Source organism: Lactuca sativa, chromosome 5 (genome assembly GCF_002870075.4).
Source record: "Lactuca sativa cultivar Salinas chromosome 5, Lsat_Salinas_v11, whole genome shotgun sequence".
Taxonomy (NCBI): Eukaryota; Viridiplantae; Streptophyta; class Magnoliopsida; order Asterales; family Asteraceae; genus Lactuca; species Lactuca sativa.
The window spans coordinates 316,678,642-316,689,035 of record NC_056627.2 but is presented as its reverse complement, the minus strand read 5'-3'; the positions used below and the strand labels follow the sequence as shown (position 1 = coordinate 316,689,035).

Sequence of the window (10,394 nt, the reverse complement as noted above, 5' to 3'; positions counted from 1 at the left end):
TTGCCAAGATTTTAGGAATAAGCATGGACTCAACTCGGATTAATGAGATTAGGTCAAATTTTTGGAATAGATATGATTTCAAAGTAATTGGATTAAAAATTTAATATTATTTTAGTAATGATCATTTGTACTATTAGCTTAACGGTATCGACATCTTAAAAAAAATATTAATATTATAATCAATTTATTTTTAGAAATAGTTTGATTTTCTTTATAAGATTATATATATATATATATATATATATATATATATATATATATATATATATATATAGATTTTCATTATACTATATAGTAAAATTGTGTGGCCTTAGCTACAATGAAATAGCTGTCTTTTTGGCCAAAATAGTCCTTCTTTTATAGGGCATGGATTCTTTTGGCATTTGTTTCCCGATTTTGTGTTCTGGGCAGTTTATACCATTTGAACGATTATTGATGCTACGTGTTTTTCGTCTGTTCTTTTTACCGCTTTTCCACCCAATTACTTTTCGATTGTTGGCATTTTTTTCAATCTTTATTTTGACGAATTTGCTTTTCTTGCTCCGTTTCGATCTATCGTTACGTTCCTTTTCTTCCTTCTCCGTTTCCTTTTCTAATCGCAGGTGAGAATGTTCCACTATCTTTTCATGAACCCTAGATGCATGTTGATATTTCTGCTCTAAATTGATGGTGCAGGTTCACGATTGATGTGGTTGTCGGGTTCGGTGGTGTCACCGCCATTAGCTCCAGCATCCTCTACCTTCTACTTCTTCATTTTATCCCTTCTTAATCGCCGGTGTCAGGTCTAATTTTTGCCTGTCCATATCTCCTCTATCATCCTATTTGCTTTTTTACATAGCTTCTCCACCGTCCAGATTCTCCGATCTCGATCGATTTTTTTTATAGGTTTCATCAGAGATAAGAGGTGGGATTCGATCCCTATAAACACCATGCAGTGACAAATGACGACCATTGCCGGTTGGTTTCAGGTGAAACATCGACTTTCTGTATGCCTCTCTTTCTACCGGCTTTCTGTACGTCCTCTTTCCATAATCGACATTTTCTTGGAAGAGGAAGCCCTCGATTTCCCGTTGTAGGCGTTAGGGCTTTTGGGTGTTCCTTGATTTTGCGTCTTCCCTTCCTACTGATTTCCTCCATTTTGTGTCTTCCACGATCTCTTCGTGGATGGAATGTGTAACTCCTTGATTTCCCATCACCAACATCAGCTCCCTAACTTTTGTTCCTCTTCAGTTACTCTTCTAAAAAGCCCTAAAATCGGTAACTGTCTCTTCAAACGTTTCCAGGATTTTGCTCATCAGTTTTTTCTCTCAGAATCGCATTCATCTGTTCCTCCACTTATATCCTCCAATGGTTTTCAACCAGGTATGTAACATTTCAATAGGTTTGCATCTATCACCACTGGCAGTTGCGCTGGTAGTGGTGGGTGTGGAGAATTTATGCATCGAACATAAAAAAATTAATGTTTTTACTTAGATTAGTAGTTAAAACATACAACCAACCAGTGTCTGTAACTTTGCTTTTAGCGAGAGAAGGGTTGAACGACGAGGAAGATAAATTTCTGAAGTCGGGTGGTTCTGATTTGAAGTTCACAAAGCTTGCACTTGGAGCTTTCTCATGAGGCCGTACCAGTTATTGGAACAATTTCAAATAGGATGGTAAGTTTGATTAAATATTGAAAATTTAAGTTTGATTAAATATTGAAAAATTGTCCACCAGGTGTTCGTGAAAAGTCCCCAGTGAACTTTTTTAAGCTTATGTGCTCTATTATCTATTGGTTTTTGACTGAAAATGATATTGGGACCTGGTTTCTCCTCTGGCGATTGCATATAGGAAAATGAAAGCTTGTAAGAACGCACTTGATGCAAGTGTAGATAATGCTATAACTTGGTTCCATCCTGCTGAGTTTTATGGCTCGAGGCTACGAATAAATTGCATTATTATCCTCATTTTCTTGATTTGTTTTCATGAAAAACTCTACGTTACTAAAACTTCAAACTTCTGTGTTTTCAGTTCTCATTTGGTACAAAAAATTCTGAAGCACTACTAGGAAGGTAGTAGGATTTCCTGCAAGATTTTAAGTCAGAGTTTAATATTTATGAGGATGTTATGCTTCAAAAGATCAAAGGTTTGATAAGGTAATGGCTGATTATTGTAATGATTGACTTTTCTTATTTTTGGTTTCCTATTTTTTTGGCTCAAATTAATCTGTTAACATGTATTTTGGGTTTCACATAGCTTTTCTTTCCTGTTGCATATCTATTTGCTACCAGTGGAGTTGTTTCGATTTGCTAAATATAATATGATGGTATGTGGTATATTGGAATCAAGGAAGGAATTGAATGGTTTATTCCATCGGAATGTTGGAAGGAATGGAATAGGCTGTTCCGATTCCTTTTGTTTTGTTACTTTCATTCCTTAGCCAATGTTTTTCTTTTTCATTCCTTCATGGAATGAAAAATTGGGATATAAACTATTTTTATTTATGTCTGTCATTGTTGAATTACATTCCAAGTTGAGCTTTTGAAAGAATATGACAACGTATGCACACCCCGAGCTCTCTACCAGGAAGTGGGGAATGTTTGGTAAAGTAGCTTACTATCATGATATTTGTGTTATATGTACGATGTGAATAGTAGCTGTGATTATTCATCTTTCACTAATGGACCTATGGTAATGACCATTTTACCCTTCTTTCTTTTAAGTGTTTTGTATGGATCATTTGATTTTTTGGTAAAAAAAACAATTACATTCATGGCTTGACCCTCCCTGATAAACTTTTTAGGCTATCCGATGGTTATGATGAAATCTAAAAGTAGATTTCAGACCATGATGCTGAAAAGTTATGCGTTCTTTGACATCCATTTTACATTTTTTATTATTTAGTTTTTACTTATAATGATCTAAAATTGCAGCCATCAGATTTGGGTGATGACGAAGATGTTGAGTCGACTGTTCCAACTATTCAAAGCCCTGATTAAAAGGGTTCATGGAAACTCATATTAAGGTAATTTTAAGGTCATATAATATTGAATAATCAGATTACTTGAACAATGTAACTATTTCTTCTTCTCCCAAAAGCCATAATAATATTTTCCAATTTGATGGTTTGTTGTAATCTCTCACTCTGAGTTGTAGGACCGGGCCAAGAATGTCATTTGGAGGCCGTAAAAACATATTACAGAATTAATACTATTTCCAAAAAAAAATATCAAAATCGATTAATAGTTTTCTGAATAAATTTGCAAAAACAAAAATGAAATTATTTAGTATTGGGCCATGTGGTCATACTTTGTATTGTCATAACTAATTTTTTTATAATGCTTACATAAAACTTTTAAATTCTTCATAACAATAATTTAGAGTTGTTTATATTTTCCTCATTAAATTTCAAATATATTTACTTGATTTGTTTAAGATGAAATTTATAATACAACGTGTTTTGGTTTTTGGAAAAAATATAAATAAATTGCAAGAAACAAAAACAAAAAAAACGTAAGCTCAAAGTACAGTGCTATTTAGTATATATATACCACCTAAATATGAAAAAATATAACAAACAGCAATGTGCTTTTGTTTTTGGTAAAAAAAAATCAAATAAATTGATGAGAACAAAATTCAAAAGGTGTATACTGAAAATACATTGTTAATATGAGATATTAGGAAACACCTTCTCACAAAAGTCACATGAATATTATGATAGCTTCCATTAATGCATATATTTTTTTTGTAGGGTATCTTGTGTTAGAAGGTGTGGATTTAGAGGAGAGATGGTTAATGTCAAGCTTTAGGTCTTTAGTTAACTATCTAAAGTACCATTTGCATTGTATTTTTACAAATTACTTATTTATTTGTGGATACTAATATAATTAAACTTTAATCTACGTATATAATCATATTTCATATTGTTAACATACAACAATGGAAATTAACTTTTCATTGAAGGCTTTGAACCCCCGCAATGCGGGGCACTTCTCTAGTTTGTAATATATTCATATCATAATAAATAATTGAAAATGAATGTAGCACAAGATACTTTGCTGAATCGATTGCATCATCGAAAACCACTTTACTCTTTGAGTCTATTCACTTTGAGGTGAAACCTTTCTTTCTAGACAACTTATTGTATGTATTTAGTTAGATGAATTTATACATCCTTATTTTTGAATACCAAGTGACTATGGGTCATGTTAATTAGGCACACGATGCAATTGTCCATAGAGACATATACGAGACAACAAATGTAGTTTATGAACTGTTGTTGCGTCACGTCCATCAACATTTTTAACGTCACGATGTAATTATTCATAGGGGTAGATATTGGTGATATTAGTATTAATTAGGTATATCATCTTATCTTATTTTTTTTATCTTAATTAACTTGGGTGTTTTGTGACATGCATTTTTTTTGTTGTACCCTCCAATGGGGGAGTTTTTGATCCTATAGCCTGATGCAAAAGTTTCCCCAAGTCACGAGCTTCTCCTAAGAGAATGTGGATTGTATGTTTTGAGGTGTGAATGTGATGATGCAAACAAGCAAACAATGGCTGACCCTTTAGAAATTCAAAGAGACTAATGCACGTATGGGTTGGAGGGAGAAATTTAGCTTGATCATGACATCGAGAACTACCTAATATCCGTTCATAGTGTCATATGTCAGGAGGAGGCAAGAACTTGTTTGGTGGCAACTTGTGGGGGTGAATCAATGTGTAGTTTGTATGCGACTTTTAAAGAATTTCAAATTTGGTAGTAGGTTTTGCTAAACAATTGTAGTATAAGTTATTTTAATTGTTATAAGAGTTCATTATTTTTTTAATGTTTTTGTAGTTATTTTATTTTATTATTATTATTTTTTTTTTGAGAAAACTGAAAAAATAAACAAAGATCGACACTCTAGCGAATGAGGCAAAGATCTTTACCGTGAAGTCATTATTGAACATCTATGAGAAGTTTCTATCTGCCTGGTTGTGGGACAACATGTCGTCGTTATATGTACATCTATGAGGACAAAATAGTGCCTGCATAGGTCCAACTCTATATACTTCATTTAATATTTTTTTTTTAAAATTTTGTAAAGACAAACCCACGAACCAACAACGATGATATGTTGTCTCAAAAAGAATACCTATGGTGACGAAAAAATTATCAATTGTGACAAGGCTATGGAGATGACTTTTCGTCGCGGACACATGTAGGGACGATATTTGAGCTTACGGCGACCACAAATGTCATCTCTATAAGTAGTTTATTATAGTGAATACTTATGATAATAAAAGTTATTTTATTGACACATGACATGTTTTATGTATAATGATGACACATGTCATTATTTAGTATTTTTTTTTAATTCCTAAAAATCCCAAATTTTAAGGAGTTTAAAATTGAATGTCATATGTTTTCCATATATTTTTCATAAAAAGTTTTATTTTGTTATTATTTTTATAAGGCTTTTAAATTCATTTGATATATACCTTAAATTGAAGAAGTTTACTATTGAATAAGAATTTATTCTAAGTATTCATCATACAATGATTTATACATATTTAAAAATCAAAAATTTTAATATATAATATATAAATCCCTATATACAAAGAATTAGTTTCATATTTATAATTTATATATAACATTTTTTTATTATTAAACTTTTTTTTTGTATGCATCTCATCCGTACAACCTAATATAATAATAAAATTGAACAAACAATTTATTTTCTATGAGAAATTAAATATGCTTTTATTTTTATTCACAATTATCCTTGTATCTATATGAATAATAACAATCGTTTCATAAAATATTACTTAAATTTATCAAAATATAACACTTATGATAATTTTACTTTGTACGAGGAAAAAAAAGATACAAAGATATTTAATTTCTCTTCCTATAATTGTGAGACACTTTAAAATTTTTTATTTTCTTATAAAACTTTGGAAAACCGAAAAAACCAAAAAAATTCGAAATTTTCCTAGAAAACTGGAAAATTTTCCACAACCAAATGCACCTTAAATCCTTAATTATTCTAGGGTTTCATTTTTCTACGGATTGTATACATATGTACTGTTTAATTTTGGGAATTCGATGAATTGATGGGAATGTATTTATATTTTCTCTTTCAAATTGTTTAGGAAAAAATCCATTTATGTTAAATGAACCCTATAACTATTGGACTCACTGCATTCGACAACTTTGCTTTAATCTTTGTGGGTATTGCTTAATTGTGCACTTTTTACGGTATCACCATAATTGTTAAGAAATTAGATGGATTTTTAATCTTTAAATTATGAGATGATTGAATTCCAGACATGATTTCAAGTTGTATGCTTATTTTGTTAGGGTTTAGAAACTTGTGGCTAATGGGTGTTTGGGTGTACTTTTCAAACTGATAACCATGACAATAATCAGTATAATAATTAGATTATAAGATGATTAAAGTCACTAATCTTACGGTTATCTCAATAATCTATCTTATCGCCTCTTTGTTTTGATTTTTTATCCTTAGACCAAAAAATCCATTTTCTGTCTTCTATTAGTTCAATGGTGAATAACAATGGATGGGTGATGCTACAATTTTCTGCAAGATACGTAACTGCAGGTATTCTCCAAGTTTCTTCTTTAATTTGTTAGAATTTGATATGTACTTTTATACATTGATTTTTGAGTATGGATTCCTTAATATCTCCTTCTTTCAAAAAAGGTAAATTGAAAATGAACAATTACATTGGTAAGCTAGCATAGTGTCAAGGGAGCAAAAAGGGAAAACTATATTGAATTTGACTTGATTAAATTTTACCTAAAAAAGGGGAAACTATATTGAATTTGAGTTGAACTATTCCATTGGTAAGAGATTTTGTTCATTGTTCGGTTATAGAGGATAAAAAACGATAACCTTTTTTTTTTATTCATTCAGACAAAGAACTTTCAAAGAAACTAGTCACTCAAGAATCCAAAATCAGGAAACCATAATAAAATAAGCCAAAGCTACAAGTAATATTACTGCCACTTCACACATTCTTATTTACATTTTTTTTGTGGTTGCTTCTGCCCAAAATGAATCCATCGACTGTAGTGAGTTGTTGAGTAGGTTCTTTTTTGAGTTGATTGTCTTTGAAAAAGATCTATATTTCAGGCCTAATCACCTTGGAAGGTAAAACCCTAACATCTCTTCGGTTATGGTTATCATTATAGTCTACCTTAATTACAAATGAAACTATTGTGAATTGCGGTTTATTTTTGCACAACATAATTTAGTCATATTTTAAGTTTTATTTTAATTAATAATATGTCATGTGTGCAATTTGTAAGGTAGTGGGATTATTTGCTCTTCGTTTACAAGAAAATCAAATAATATGTATTGGAAAAGTTGACCTTCAATCTCAAGTTGTTTAAGGTGATTGAATGGTGTGTGAGAAACTACAAAGGTGGATGTGATACAGACCTCAATAGTGATGCGTGCTGGTGCTTCGAGAGTCTGTTCTTACTTCCTTAGAACAATCGGGTATGTAATTTATACATTTCATAACATTCCCTTATGTCTTTTTCAACTTTTATTTAATACACATTAGCGAACTAGGATTAAACAATTGGAAAAGTAGGTTGATATTTCAATAACTTAACCCTAATAATTCATCTATATTGTTGCTAATGTGCAAGGAATCCAAGATGTTATTAGTTTCATGAATATGGTACTTCCCAACTTCCCATTCAAGTCATATTCATTTATGTTAACTCCATGAATTGAGATTTATTATTTAATAGATAAAAAAGGATTATGAATTTTTGTTCAACTGGGACAAATCGAGTTGAAGAGAGAATTGCCAATTCTTAATGTTGCCTAAGGTACCGTTTAGCAGAAGAACTAAGTGGAACATAAGACATAATTGGACTAGACTGTACTGTACTCAACTGAATTAAACTTGACAAAAAATTTGCATGGCGTTTGGTAAGAATGGAACAGAGCATAACAAGTTGTCTAAAACTGTTTGGTAACAATAGAACGAGACAAAATAAAATGTAAAAATGACCATACTACCATTTTGCAAAAAAATATTCATAATAACTCTAATTAACATACATAACTTCAAAATAAATATTTTTATTAAAAAAATTATTTAAAATTCTCAAATTAAAGCAATTTCTAATACCAAATAATCAAAATTGATTTAAAATTAACAAAGTTCTAAACCAATACGGTTTCTAAAATCCATAGTTTTAAATAAAAAAATAACAAACCTCAGTTGTCTTCTTCCAATATAGTTTTCGCAAAAAGTAGTTTGGTAACTGCATCCTAGCTATTCCATATCAATAACAAATTCAGGTTTTCTGTAAACTTTAAACAAACTCGCATGATTTTTGAAGATGACAACTCCATGGTCTTCAAGTCTTCATGTATATTTTTTTTAACTCCGTGAGGTCATTAGTAGAAGATGTAACTTCGGATTTCCTCAGATATGGTAGCTATATTGAATTAGATGTGTTACTTCTTCAGATGCCGCTTTTCTTTTTTTATTTTGCACCGAGTCTTTGGGATTTGGATCGGAGGAAGTTGCAGTGTTTTGAGGATTAGACATAGACGATGAAAAACTTTCTCCTTCATCGTTATTAATATTTTGAGTTTTTGCCACATCAGCCGACGATTCAGCCATACCACCTGTAGTAGCTCGATCTTTACCAAAAACATTTGCTAGTCGCTCGTATTCAGGGAATGGTTTGATCGCGACATAGTTTTTTGATTGGATGATTCTAGTAAAACAAACAAAGTTACATGTGAAATCATATATTTAATACTTAGATATGAAAACTACATATATATATATATATATATATATATATATATATATATATATATATATATATATATATATATATATATGGTAAAGTGAATATACCTAACAACCTTATATAAGCTTAGGTACCTAACCTCATCAAACTACATCATTTTGCATTAAATTTTCATTGCAATCATCCAAGGTTCTTAAAGTTTATCCCTAAACTTGATTTACTTCAAAAAAATTTGGAAATTCTTCATTATATTTCTCATACATCCTTTCATTTGTAGCGGTAGGATATGAAGCCCATCAGATGGTATTCGATAGAAAGACGTGATGTAAAAGTAAGATATTGTTGAAAATCCAAAGATTTTGGAAGTAATCAAGTTATAGGATTGAAGGTTAAGAACCTTAGGCAATTTCAATGTAAATATGATACAAACTGATGTAGTATTATTGAGTTAGGTACCTAAGCTTATATAAGGTTGTTAGGTATATTCACTTTACCCATATATATATATATATATATATATATATATATATATATATAATCACTAACATTTAGATATTTCTCTAATATCTCAGAAGAATCAACTACTACACATTTGCGAGCATCTTCCCAACCAAACCCACTTGAATTTTGCATATCATATGCAGTAAAAAATTCATCCTTCAAATATTTGATTTTGTTTCGTACGTGCTTTGTTATTATATTAATACCGACGATCTTTTCCCTCAACTTTAGAAATCTTAATCATAGATTTCAGACCTAAAGCTTCCATTATCACATCTACCACCGATAACTATAACTGGAAACTTATGACCCTATGAGTTCACATTAGTATGCCTTTGAATCTTTGATGCATCCCTATTTGTCTCATTCCTTTTTAATTCTTCTTCACCAGCTTACATTATCTCACTAATTCATATAAATACAACTTTTAACGTTTAAAAATAATATAAAATCAATACAAATCTTTCATTAATAAGGCATGATCAAATTGAAGAAAAAGAACGGGTCAAAAGTGATAACATAAAATTCCATAATGGTTGTTGGTTAGTAAATATTTAAATTTACTCGTCGAGTAATCAAAGTATGAAAGTAATTTTTCACTTATATAAATCGAATAAGGAATTTCAATTTTATCAATTATGCATTCTAGAAGTTCACTTGTTAGTTGTTACAACCTAAAAAATTGGAATTCGTCATCTATACTAACCTCATAAGAATTATAACCACCAAATAAAACAAAAGGATTTTTGTACACATAATTATAAAGTAATCAAGAAGGATTCAAGAAATCAAGTAATTAAAGAAGTCAAAACACATAATTAAAGAAACATATGCAGATGCACTTAATGATAGGTAGATAAAGAATAAAAAAAACCAGAATCGGATTTTCATTATATAGAAAACTTCAAGTCAATCAAATTTAATACATATATCTAAGAACAAATAGATGTAGCTGGTAAGGTTAGGAGAGAAATAATCAATAATTTGTTCAAGTTAATCAACAAATTACGATACTACTAAAGTTTGAAAAGGAGTTATACATTGGGATGTTAAGCACAGACGACACATATGAGATTGTGGATGGTTTCAGAGTTCATATGACACTAAAATTGATAATC

General features: G+C 30.4%; 1 long non-coding RNA gene across 5 annotated transcripts; it reads left to right on the top strand.

Annotated features, from left to right (window-relative positions):
- Nucleotides 1–353: 353 nt before the first annotated feature.
- LOC111891709 (uncharacterized) lies at nt 354–3,919 on the top strand. 5 transcript variants are annotated; one of them, XR_006183341.2, is made up of 7 exons: nt 367–602; nt 676–782; nt 886–1,362; nt 1,524–1,655; nt 2,011–2,135; nt 2,913–3,004; nt 3,731–3,919. It is a non-coding gene; the product is annotated as an uncharacterized LOC111891709 (long non-coding RNA). The 5 variants fall into 5 exon arrangements; XR_008223385.1 differs by having other exon boundaries at nt 370–782; XR_006183339.2 differs by having other exon boundaries at nt 371–602; nt 676–1,362.
- The last annotated feature ends 6,475 nt before the right edge of the window (nt 3,920–10,394 follow it).